Below are 13,670 nucleotides of genomic sequence, written 5' to 3' on the forward strand. Positions count from 1 at the left end.
TCCTGAAAGATGACAGAAAGCTCAAACCTCATTCATAAGTCATACTTTTCTCTTAAAGGAATCTTCACATTAGCTCAACTTGTTGTAGTCATGATTTTACACTTTCTTCTACAGTCCCCTAGAATGTTGGAGTGGTTTTCCTGGTCCTGGGTGGCAGAATTGATGCAGGACAGGTAAAAAGGACTGCTGTTGAAATTTTCTAACCATCTCTGGTGAGACCTGAACCCAGGTCTGTTAGCCCAGATAGGGATGCTACCACTTCACTATTAATGATCTTGTGCTTCCTTGCATTAGCCAATCTGAAAGTAAGAATACACTGCTGGCATGGTAGCAATATCAGTATATTTTCAATACTCCAACCCTCAAAGTAATTTCGTGAGTTTATTTGGATCTTATATGTAAAGTTAGACCTAAGAATTCATAGTTTCAATTTGAGTAGAGTTGAAGAATAGAAATAGGAAGAGGTTTATTTTGGGAGTGATATATAGGTGCCAAAAGTAACCACACTGTGGTACGCAAGATGTGGTATGCAAGAAAAAAATAGTGTGGACAAGTCAAGAAAGGAGTGACAAAATTGTAGGCGACTTGACTCATTGTACAGGTTGAGCAAATCAGATTGGGAATTGCAGCCTTGACACTCAATGGCATCATCATCAGTGGATCCTTTATCTTTAGTATTCTAGGGTTGGTCATGTGTTAGGAGCTGAACTAGGGATTAAGGCATGGTCATAGAGTCATAGAACAGTACAACATGGAAACAGACGTATTGGTCTAACTTATCCATGCTGACCAGCTATCCTAAATTAATCTAGTCCCATTTACAACATTTGGTCCATATCTCTCTAAGCCCTTCCTATTCAAATACCCATCCAGAAACCTTTTAAATGCTGCAATTGTACCAGTGTCCACCAGTTCCTCCTTCAGTTCATTCTAAATACTGCTGTGCCTGCCACACAATGTGTTTTAACTCATATCTAGCAAAAGAACTGCAAGTCAACTCTTTGTTATAATAAGTAACAATATTCATTTATTTGACACAATTAATATCATAACAACAAAATACACTGCAAGCTAACAATTTACATGACAATCTATCTTGTTCTTTAACTTAACTTGGATGATCATATACTACCACACGAGATTTTGCCCTTGATCCACTTGGTGATAGTTGGCTGGTCCTTTCCAGTCTCACTTTACACCACGCTCTGCCTTCAAGAATCCTCTGCGTCACTTCTTCCAAAAATTCAATCAAGTTAATGAGATGATTTCCCACATATAAAGCTATGTTGACTATCCCTAATCAGTCCTTGTCTTTCCAAATACATGCAAATCCTGTCTCTCAGAATTCCTTCCAACAACTTGCCCACCATTGATGTCCGGCTGACCAATCTATAGTTCCCTGGCTTTTCCTTAGCACCTTTCTTAAATTTAGCACCATGTTAGCCAACTTCTAGTCTTCCAGCATATCGCCTATGGCTATTGATGATACAAATAGCACAGCAAGGTGCCCAGCAATCACTTTCCTAGTTTCCCACAAAATTATGGGTTACAGCTGATGTGGTCCCAGATATTTATCCACCTTTATGTGTTTTAAGACTGTTATGGACCAGCCAGAACTCCTCAAAGTATTTCAACAAAGTAGCCTAGACCCTAACTTTGCTAGTTGTTTTAAGCAAGTGTAAAGTGGGTATTCTGTCACAGCAAGATGGCGGTGATTCTATAGAACTGCTGTGGACAGCTCTGCCTAACAGCCAAGGTATACTGGTATTTTTTGCCATGTCTGGCCAACTTATGTGGTGTAATTATTAGTTTAAAACCTTACAAAACACATATTTGTTAATATTTGGGAGTGGGAAGGATGCCAAAGAGAAAGGGAGCAAGCAAACAGCAGCAGTATGGACACTCCCCTGCAGCACCAGGCATACCAGAGACTACCTCTCCTGAACCCTCCGGGGACCTGACAGACTCACAGGAATTGACTGTGGTGATGGAGAGACTTACCTTGAAAGTTGGGGCTGCGATTGAGGAGATCCGTGGGGAGATTTGTGCCCAGGTCCAACCTATCACATCCATGTTGCAGAAGCATGAGCAGGAGATCCAGTGCCTTGGGGCGAGGCTGGAGGAGGTGCAGGGTTGAACTAAGGCCTTGGAATCTGTGACAGGGAACACCTGAAATTATAACAGGGGGGTTATTACCGGGTATTCTTTTCACCCTTTACTACTAAACGTAGGGGAGTGGCGGTACTTATTCAGAAAAATCTTCCATTCACATTATTAAAGCAGGTGAAAGATGAGCAGGGACGGTTTGTGATACTTAAAGCCCTGATACGTGGGGAGGAATATGGCATTTTGAAGTCTACTGTCCTCCAGCCCATCCCCTCAAATTTTTGATAAGTGTTTTCTCTAAGTTGAGTGCTTTTGGAATACGGCACATTAATAGATGTGGGGATTTTAATTGTCTTTTGAATCTGACAGTGGATAGGATACCTTGTGGGCCCCAACTATTTCTTCGCAGGCCAAGCAGGTGGTTGACTTATGTGAGGAGTTGGGGCTTGTGGATATTTGGAGATGTCTTCACCCTATCGACAGGGACTTCACCTTTTTTTCAAACCCACACAAATGTCACACAGAGATTGACCTCTTTCTGACTCCCTCAGCCCTTCTGGATTCAATTATGGGTTGTAAAATTGGGAATATAGCTATCTCTGATCATGCAGCAGTATATTTGGAGGTTAAGGCCAAGATTGAAGGGCTAGGTTTGCGGCACTGGCAATTGGACCCTTATCTCCTTCAGGATTCCAAATTTGTAGAATACGTTTTGAAGGAGTTTCAGGAATTCTTGACTATCAACTCAGGCACAGCTAGTAGTCCATCCATGCTATGGGAGACTGCTAAGGCCTCTGTGAGGGGATTAGCTATTTCCTAGTCGGCTAGCCAGAAACAACTGAAGGGGGAACAGCAGCATCTACTTGAGACGCGGCTGAAAGCTGCCGAAGCGGCTCATCTTGCGCAGCCTTCGATGACTAAGCTACAACGGATCACAGCCTCTGGGTTGCCTTGAAATCAATACTGACACAAAATGCAAAGAAAGAACTTGCTTTTGTTAGATAGAGGCTGTTCAAATATTGGGGTAGGCCAGGGAAGTATTTAGCATACCTGACTAGGAAAAAGCGTGCTCCCCAATCCATTACTACAATCAGAGACAGCGCCGGGGTCCTTACATACGATGCTAAAAAGATTAATGAGGCTTTTTGGAGCTTTTACTCTGAATTTTATCGGTCTGAAGGTTGCAAGGACAGGAGGGCTAAAATGGAGACCTTTTTTAAGAACCTGGACATTCCAGGGGTAACCTTGGAGCAGGCCTCTCTCCTTAATGCCCCCTTGACAGTTCAAGAAATACAGGAGGCAGCTAGGCAACTTCAGAGTGGGAAAGTGCCTGACTCTGATGGTCTCCCGGGTGAGTTTTATAAGGAGTTTATAGGGATTCTGTCAGGGCCGATGCTGGAAATGTACAATCACTCCTATATTCATGAACGCCTACCACCATCTTTGAGAGAAGCTAATATTTCCTTAATTCTTAAGAAGGGGAAGGTTCCTGAGGAAAGTGCCTTATACAGGCCCATCTCTCTATTAAATACAGATTTCAAGATTCTTGATCTTGGTGCTGAAATCGGAAAAAGTGTTGCCCCATATTGTTAAAGAGGACCAGACAGGCTTTATAAGGGCCTGTAGGTCCTCTAATAATATTAGAAAGTTGCTGAATATGGTCCAAGTTTGTCACTAACGATCGATTCAGGGGTTAGTGATTTCCTTAGATTCAGGGAAAGCATTTGACTGGGTGGAATGGCTGTATCTTTTTTATGTCTTAGAACAGTTTGGGTTGGGTGGAGTCTTTGCTAGGTGGGTGGAGGTTTTATATTGCCACCCTCTGGCTGTGGTCATCACCAACGGGATGAAGTCTGAGAATTTTAGGATTGGTAGGGGTAGTCGGTAAGGCTGCCCCCTCTCACCGTTGTTGTTTATGTTGGTGATAGAGCTGCTGGCAGAGGCCATTCGTCAGAACGTCCACATAACCGCTCCGGAAGTGGGATCGAGGGCACACAAGATTACACTGTATGTGGATGATGTGATGATGTCCTTCTGTTTTTATCAAACCCGATGATCTCCGTACCCCATTTGATACAATGTATCAATTCATTTGGGGCTATTTCAGGATATAAGATTGACTTTGCAAAATCGGAGGCTATGCCTTTGGGGAACCTTAAGGATGTGCCAGAAGTTGAAGGTAGCCCTAAGTTCCCTTTTACGTGGTCACGGGCAAGGTTCCGGTACCTAGGCATTTTAATTACCCCCAAGTTTGATCTGTTATTTCAGACTGACTTTGCTCACTTGCTCGACAATATTAGGGGAGATCTCCAGAGATGGGAGGCTCTTCCAATTTCATGGTTGGGCCAAATATCTCTCATTAAGCTGAGTGTTCTTCCTCATTTGCTTTATCCCATGGGTATTCTCCCTATAATGTTTCCCAGGTCAACGCTGCGGAAGCTTATGATGTAGTTTGATTTCTTTGTCTGGCATCGTGGGCGGCCCCTCATCAAACTTACTAAATTGCAGTTGCCTCAAGGAGGGGGAGGAGTTGATTTCCCAGACATCAGGAGGTATCATTTGAGTTCCGTGCTGTCCTGTGTCTGTGATTGGGTAGGTAACGATCCAAACTCAATATGGCTGGATATTGAGGCCTCCCAGGCAAAGTGCCCTCTTATTAACCTGTTGTTCATGGATAAGCCGAGGACAGTTATGGACCACGGATGGAACCCCATTGTCATTAGTAAGTCAAGGCATGGAGGGTGATGCTTCAGAGTGAGGGTTGCTTATCCAAGACTTCGCCACTTACGCCTATTGTTGGCATGCCAGGGTTCTGACCAGGGATGATGGACTCAGGGTTCAAACTATGAGCAGCAAAAGGAGTTTCTAGTTTGGGAGACTTGTTTGAGGGTGAGGTTATGATGTCTTTTGAGCAACTGAGTCGTAAATACGCCTTGCCCAGCAGAGATCTTTTCCATTTGTTTCAGGTTAGGGATTTCATCCAGAAGAAGACTACGCTTCTCACTAAGCCCTATAAGCCCGATACAGAGAGGTTGGTGCTATGTTCCACAAGCACCCTTTTGGTTAGTGCTCTCTATCACCTGCTGGGTGACAGGGCCTGGCAGGATATTAACTAGTTATGTGAGATCTGGGAGCAAGAGCTATGAGTGGAGATCTCTTCTGAAACATGGGAGAACATATGGGAGAATGCTCGAAAGATCTCAATCTGTAATAGGACATGCGCTACACAGTTAAAAGTTCTGCACAGTGCTCATCTGGAACCAGACCGTCTGGTGAAGTTTAATAAAGGGGCATCTCCAGTGTGCCCAAATGCAAAATAAGTGTCGTTACTCTTACCCATTGCTTTTGGACATGCCACAGACTCCATGTTTATTGGAGTGCTGTGGCGGGAGAGATAGGGAGGGTATTGTGGACTGAAGTCAAAGTAGACCCGATGTCTCTCCTCTTAGGTCTACCGGGTTTACCATCATTAGACAGACATGGAAAGAAACTATTTAATATTCTTGCATACTGTGCACGGAAGAATATTCCGATGAATTGGGTGGCTGAGAACCTGCCGGGCTTGCTGGGATGGCAGACATTAATTATGGAGCACATTCCCTTGGACCTTTTTACAAACATGGTACACCACACAACAGACCATTTTTATAAGACATGGCAGCCCTACTTGAGTTATTTGGATATAGGTTTGTCAGTTATCTTAACTAGGGCCTTTGTTTAACCAGCATGGTTAGGTTTGTTGAACCCTGGGCCCTGGAGGGGGTCTCCTGAGTTAATCCTGGTGTATATACAACGCTCCCGTTCCTTTGTTTGGGAACTTTGTGCCGAGCATAGCTGTTTTGTATTTTGTGGGTTTTTTGGGGGGTTTTATTTTGCTTTACATTTTTTTGATCTATTAGTTATTTACTTATTTATTGGTGTTGTTTTGCACAGTGTTAGGGTTTGTTTGTATTATAGGATGGGTTAGTAGTTAGTAGACAGTAATAGTGTTGTAATTTGTGTTATAATCTTTTTATTATACTGATATTTGTTATTGATTGTATTTTTCAATAATTTTATATGTTTGTAAAGTTAAAAAAAATTGCTAATAAATATATTTACAATAAAAAAAGTGGGTATTCCAGGAGGGATGCAGTTGGTCAAACCATTTAGTTTTAAACAAATCAGAATTTATTTACAACATTACTGAATGAAACACAAACAACAGAGAACAGAATACTGAATAACAACCTATCCTGAAAATTCAACAGATCATCCCAACTTAATACTGTTGTTCCAAATACTTGCAACAATCTCTATAAACACCCCTTGGCACCAAAGTTAAAATCAAACACAAGGTCTTAGAATCATAGAGTCATAGAGATGTACAGCATGAAAACAGATCCTTCAGTCCAACTCGTCCATGCTGACCAGATATCTCAACCCAATCTCGTCCCTCCTGCCAGCACCCGGCCTATATCCCTCTAAACCCTTCCTATTCATATACCCATCCAAATGCCTTTTCAATGTTGTAATTGTATCAGTCTCCACCACATCCTCTTGCAGCTCATTCCATACACATACCACCCTCTGTGTGAAAAAGTTCCCTCATAAGTCTCTTTTACATCTTTCCCCTCTCACCGTAAACCTATGCTCTCTAGTTCTGGACTCCCCGGCCCCAGGGAAAAGACTTTGCCTATTTACCCGATCCATGCCCCTCATAATTTTGTAAACCTTTATAAGGTCACCCCTCAGCCTCCAATGCTCCAGGGAAAACAGCCCTAGCCTGTTCAGCTTCTCCCTATAGCTCAAATCCTCCAACCCTGGCAACATCCTTGTAAATCTTTTCTGAACCCTTTCAAGTTTCACAACATCTTTCCAATAGGAAGGAGACCAGAATTGCACACAATATTCCAACAATGGCCTAACCAATGTCCTGTACAGCCGCAACATGACCTCCCAACTCCTGTCTCAATACTCTGACCAATAAAGGAAAGTATGCCAAACACCTTATTCACTATCCTATCTACCTGTGACTTCACTTTCAAGGAGCTATGAACCTGCACTCCGAGGTCTCTTTGTTCAGCAACACTCCATAGGAGCTTACCTTTAAGTGTATAAGTCCTGCTAAGATTTGCTTTCCCAAAATGCAGCACCTTGCATTTATCTGAATTAAACTCCATCTGCCACTTCTCAGCCCATTGGCTCATCTGATCAAGATCCTGTAGTAATCTGAGGTGATTCTTACAGGAGAGAAGTCGGAGAGAGAGGAGAATCAGCATGGACCTATTTCTTTGGGTCCGGTCGCTTTTTCAACTGCCTAATTGCTTTCAGCAAATAGCCAGATCAAACCAAACCAGAGAGAAGTTAGGCTGGGAGAACTGGCCACTCCCCCTTCATTGTACAAGTGTTTTTTTAAAAAACATAACAGCCTTTTGCCTGAGGCAGTATCTGTTAGCTTTAATCAAAATGGCCCTAAAATTCATCCAAGCCCAGACTTTGCAGAACCTGTGCTTTTACAACCTCCTGAAAAAAAATGCACAACATAACCTTGTTAAAGGAGCAGCAACATCACAACTCTCCCCTCTGCCTTAAAATATGAACCAGCAATATCCAAAGATGATTTCATTTTAAAACCATTTAATTTTAAACTGTTATTACTTTACAGCATATGTATACATTTCATTGACAATAATCATGCAAATGTGCGCAACTACATTTTGTTTCAGTTTATTGTACTCCTGCCACCGAACAGCTCCGTTTCTCATTCGAGTCTCAACAAAGCGTCAGTAATCATATTTCTTCATTCTGCCACATGCACAATTTTCAAATTGAATGGCTGTAACAAGAAGTTCCATCTAAACAGTCTGACAGTTTGGACCTTAAATTTCTCCATAAGCTTCAATACGTTATGATCAATACATATCATTGTCTCAGATTTATTATTGGCAACATAAATACTGAAATGTTGTAACACCAACACCAAACTCACATTCTCCTTCTCAACTGCTGAGTATTTCTGCTGATGAATGTTCAACCTCTGGGAGAAATACTCGCTAGGTCTTTCTATCTTCTGCAAGTGCATAGCACCAACACCCACATCGCTCGCATCGATAGCCACCTTGAATGGCTTTGCATAACTAGGTGTGGCAAATACTAGGACAGTGGTTAACACAGCTTTCAGACAGCCTTCTGACAGTCCTCTGTCCATTGAAATTTCTTGCCATTCTTTAGCAGTTCAATGAGTGGAGCAGCCTTGCTGCTAAAAATTTGAATTTTCGATAAAATCCACTCAACCCCTGGAATCAGAGTACTGTTGTTTTTGTTGATGGTATGGGAAACTCCCTTTATTTTTGCATGCAGTTTGGCCATTTGTCCGTGTTCAATAACATGGCCCAGGAATGTGACTTGGGCTTTGGCAAATTTATTTTTTGGCCAGGTTTATCACCAAGCCTGCCTTCTGAAGTTGATCAAACAAGTCTGATAAATATTGCAATTCCTTCCTTTCTTGTAAAAATAACCAGGTCATCTATATTTACAACACAGTTGGGTAATCTGGCAATTACCTTATTGGTTAGTCTCTGAAATCTGGCTGGCACATTTTTCATCCCAAATGGCATGACTTTAAGCTGACACAGTTCATTCAGCATTACAAAAACCAAAATTGCCTTCACGTTTTCTGACAAAGGTACCTGCCAGTATCCTCTGAGCATGTCCAACTTAGAAATGTAAGCTGCTTGTTCCACCTTCTCGACACAACCTTCCAAATGCAGAATTGAATATGCATCAGTCTTTGTAACTGCATTGACTTTGCTATAATCCAGATATAACCGTTGGGTATCATTTGGATTTGGCACCATTACTATGGGTGAGCTCCAGTCACCATAACTCACTTCAATTATGTCGTCTTGGAGCATGCGTTCAATCTCCTTTTGAACCTGTGCCAACTTTACAGGGTTATGCCTGTAAGGATGTTGCTTAATTGGAACAGCATCTCCTATATCTACATTATGCATAACTAGGTTGTACTTCCTAGCTTATTTCCACATATCTCCCCATGTGATAGTAATAACACTTTCAGGTCATTTCGATTTTCCTCTGGAAGGTAACTCAATAATTTATCTCACTTTTTGACAAAATCCTCATTGTCCAATTTGATTTGAGGAATGTCCAATTCAGAATCCTCTGAACTTGGTTCTTCCTTCTGTGTTGTAATCATTAACACATTCTCCTTCACTGTCAAAATACCCTTTAAGCATATTCATATGACACACTCTGTAAGGTTTCTTTCTGTCTGGAGTCCTTATCAAATGGTTCACCTCACTAAATCTCCTTTCGACTTGATAAGGTCCACTAAAACTTGCTTTTAATGTTTCACCTATCACTGGAAGTGACACTACTACCTTATTCCCGATAGCAAAATTGTGAGTTTTCGATTTCTTGTCTGCTTCTTGCTTCATTGCATGCTGTGATACATTTAAATGCTTTCTAGCCAAATCTCCCACTTTATTTAATCATTCCCAAAAATTTGACACATAGTCCAAATACGTGGTCTTTGATTTCTGACTTACAATTTCTCCTTAATTAACGTTAGTGGTCATCTCACTTCATGCCCAAAATCTAATTCCAATGGACTGATTTTGGTTGATTCATTTGGTGCATCTCTGATTGCAAAAAACACAAGCAAAATTCCCTTATCCCAATCATCTGGATAGTCCTGATTATAAGCCCTCAGGATGGTCTTTAATATCTGATGCAACCTTGCTAGTGCTCCCTGCGCCTCTTGGTGTTACGCAGTAGATTTGAATTGTTTTATTCATAAGCTGTCCATAACCTCCTTGATTAATTTTGATGTGAAGTTTGATCCTTGATCTGATTGTATGTCTGTGGGTAGTCCATATCTAGCGAAAAATTTGAGTAACTCCTCAACAATCCTTTTAGCAGTGACATTGCATAAATTAGCTTCTGTAAACCTAGTGGACACATCCATTATTTTTAACAAATACTGATTCCCACTTTTTGCCTTAGGTAAGGTTTCTACGCAATCAATTAAGAATTTTGTAAAAGGTTCCTCAAATGACTTACAGTGTGGAAACAAGCCCTTCGGCCCAACAAGTCCACACCGACCCTCCGAACAGCAGCCCACCCAAACCCATTCTCCTACATTTACCCCTTCACTATGGGCAATTTAGCCTGGCCAATTCACCTAATCTGCACATTTTTGGACTGTGGGAGGAAACTGGAGCACTCGGAGGAAACCCACACAGACACGGGGAGAAGGTGCAAACTCCGTGCAGGCAGTTGCCTGAGGCCAGAATTGAACCCGGGTCCCTGGCGCTGTGAGGCAGCAGTGCTAACCACTGTGCCACCGTGCCACCCAAGGTGTGGGTTTTATTATCACCTCTGGTTTTACAATTACCTGACATGTCTGGCAACATCCTTGTGCAGTCCAGGCCAGTAAAATCATTTTTGTATCTTAGCTTGAGTTTTTCTCACCCTTGAATGACCCCCAGTGGTAGCTCATACGCCACTCACAATACTGCCTTTCTATCACCCACTGGCAATACGACTTGTTGAACTTCTGCCCATTTCTCTTCTGCCTGAATATGTGATGGTCTCCATTTCCTCATTAAGACATCATTTTTAAGATAATAACATTGAGGGATTTGTTCAGATTCATTTTCCATATATGCCTTTTGATACAATTGCTTTAAGTTTTCATCTTTCTACTGTAACTCAGTTAATTTATCTAAGCTAAAGATGCCTGCATGGCCATCTATTTCCTCCTGCTTTGTCTCAACCATCTGATCAAACGGGGTCTCTGCTAATTCCACTTCAACTTTCTTATCTATACTCTTTGATCTCTCCTGTTTCAACTAGTAACTTTGTGACCTTGTTGCCACTCAGTCAGGAAAATTCCCAGGATGTGTGTTGTAATGGAAAATTAACATTTATTGTCAACTCTGCAGAGTCCAAAAATAAACTTGTTCCGACAGTAAACTTGGGGGCTCGCCCGGGATCCCGCGACTGGGTAGGATTCTGAAGATTCCCAGGAGGCGTAGGTGCCAGCGCCTTGAAGGACCTTCACTTCATCTCAAGCGCTAAGTTTGCCCTTTATGCAAGAGGTCTGGGAATCTGTGGATCGCCCCAGTGCCAGGGTCTGAATTGAATAGGGTCAGGATAAGAGTCGTGGCTTAAGTAATCCTACATAGAGACTCATTCTAAGAGAATAAATGATTCAGGAAGAGAGTCCAGTGAACTCTTGTGCGGTTTTCAAGTAAAACTCAAGGGAAGGGATTGCTGTCTCTAGAGTGGTTAAGAGACAACAGGTTTAAGGGTGGTTTTAGACTTGGAGCCACCACTGGCTGAGTTGGACTTGCCAAAGACATACCAGGTACGTGGTTTCTTGGTTTACTAAAACCAAGGTATTGAGGCAGTCGCGCCCAATAAGAAGTGATCTCTGTAGGTAAAAGCAAGTCATATTGGGGAAAAAAAAATAACAGTACCATGAGAGAGAAAGAGAGAGAGAGAGAGAGCTGAACACTTTTCCAATAATGCTCCAAATGGGCTCCAGCAAGAGCAAACAAAAAGAGGGTCCACAGAGGACTTGGAATGGTCAACTAAAAATATAATACATGCTAAATAATTATGGCCCAGGGTCTGTAAAACAGTTAGAATTGTGGATCAAGCAATGTGGTTTTCTGGAGGGATGAAGTCTTTTCTTTTAGATTACTTACAACAAGTCCACACCTACCCGCCACCCACACCCATTCCCTACATTTACCCCTTCACCTAACACTATGAGCAATTTAGCACGGCCAATTCACCTGCACATCATTGGACTGTGGGAGGAAACCAGAGCACCCGGAGGAAACCCACGCAGACACAGGGAGAATGTGCAAACTCCACACAGTCAGTCGCCTGAGGCGATAATTGAACCCGGGTGTCTGGCGCTGTGAAGCAGCAGTGCTAACCATTGTGCTGCCCCTCTTGATAGTTGGAAATATTGAGGTCATGGTTGGAGGAGAGAGAGAAGGAGAAATGGAAGGGAAAAATAAATGAATTGGAGTGCTTGTAACATGTGGAAGGCTAAGCCTGATATTAGAGAAAGGAAATCTCAAGTAAAAGGTAGGTCAAATACGCATACAAACACCAGCACACATGCAGACGCACACAAAAAACAACCCAATGAAGCTGTACAGTGTCTTAAGTTTGTTTCAAATCCTGACCTTAATGGCTGCCCTCCGAGACCTACAGCCCCCACTACGAGATCCGCCTGGCGAAGATTCCAAGTCAGCGGCGGCCTCCTCAGGGTCTGCTGGATCACTGGTAGCATCTCATACCCACAACAAATCGAAGCAAGAAGCCCAAAAGCAACAAGCTCAAAATTAAAGATGGCCACTCCAAGACGGAAAGGCGTCCAGGGCATGTCCGCAATTGCTCCACGACGGACGATGAGTCAGACAGTGAGAGTACTGACATACAAGCACCAATGGTTGAGGTTGCAGGTCCAGAAGGGTACCCGATGTTGGTCTACCAGCCATGGACCATGAAGGATTTGGAAGGTACCTATGCGCAGTGCCTGACCCACACGAGGTTGGAGGTAATAAGTTCGCCAAAGAAGAGACAAAGTTCTGCACCGAATTCTGTCCCATGTCACAGGAGATGAGACGTTTCCTGGGACGAAAACTGGATGCCAATGTCACCAAAATCAGGTATAACTGCCCAGCCACAGACGTCCATGCTAGAGCAGTTGACCTGCAAGCGGTGCAGAACGGAGACTTTAATGCTTTTGTTGCAGTGCTGGCAACTGCCTGTATGGAGGCATTCCCAGTGCGAATGGACATGATCAAAATTGCAATCTGTAAACAACAAGAAGGTGAGACAGTGTCCCAGTACCATATGTGCCTCACTGAAGTCCATAACGCCCAGAGTGGACTGATACCACCTGAGGACACAATGAGGGCAGAAATCACACCGTATGAGGCACACCGAGGAACAGCTTCATCAATGGAATGAAGGACAAAATAGCAAAAAAGTTTAAAAGACACATATTACCTGGGACATGGGAAAGCTGCATTTGATAGAACAACATGCGATACATGCTGAAAAATTGCTGGCCCAAGAGAAGGATAAGAGGAAACTAAAGATGGAACTGCAAGCACATAAAGCTCAGCTTACTATAATGCAAATGACTGCCCAGCTATTGGAAGGAGGTGCTGCGAATAAAGAGAGAGGCAAAGGTGGAGGTGGCGGAAGAGGTGGAGGTGGCGGAAGAGGGGCTGGCAGAGGTGGATCTGGCGGGTGCTTTGTTTGCGGAACAATGGACCACTGGGTGAGACAGTGCCCACGCAGGCAGCCTCAATCGGCCCTGGAAGCTGGACAGCAGGAAGGGGAAGGCTAAGGTGGAGGTGGGCAACGCACATGGGACAGAATCAAGTGAAAGCAGCACTACCCCAGCCAGCAGAAGGGAAGCTGCACGATCTAGAACCTGGAGACTGGATAGTGATGAAAGACTTCAGGAGGAAAAGTTGGAAGGCGAAGAGGTGGCTGGGACTGTTTCAAGTGCTCCTTACAACACAGAC

Source organism: Hemiscyllium ocellatum, chromosome 3 (assembly GCF_020745735.1).
Source record: "Hemiscyllium ocellatum isolate sHemOce1 chromosome 3, sHemOce1.pat.X.cur, whole genome shotgun sequence".
Classification (NCBI taxonomy): domain Eukaryota; kingdom Metazoa; phylum Chordata; class Chondrichthyes; order Orectolobiformes; family Hemiscylliidae; genus Hemiscyllium; species Hemiscyllium ocellatum.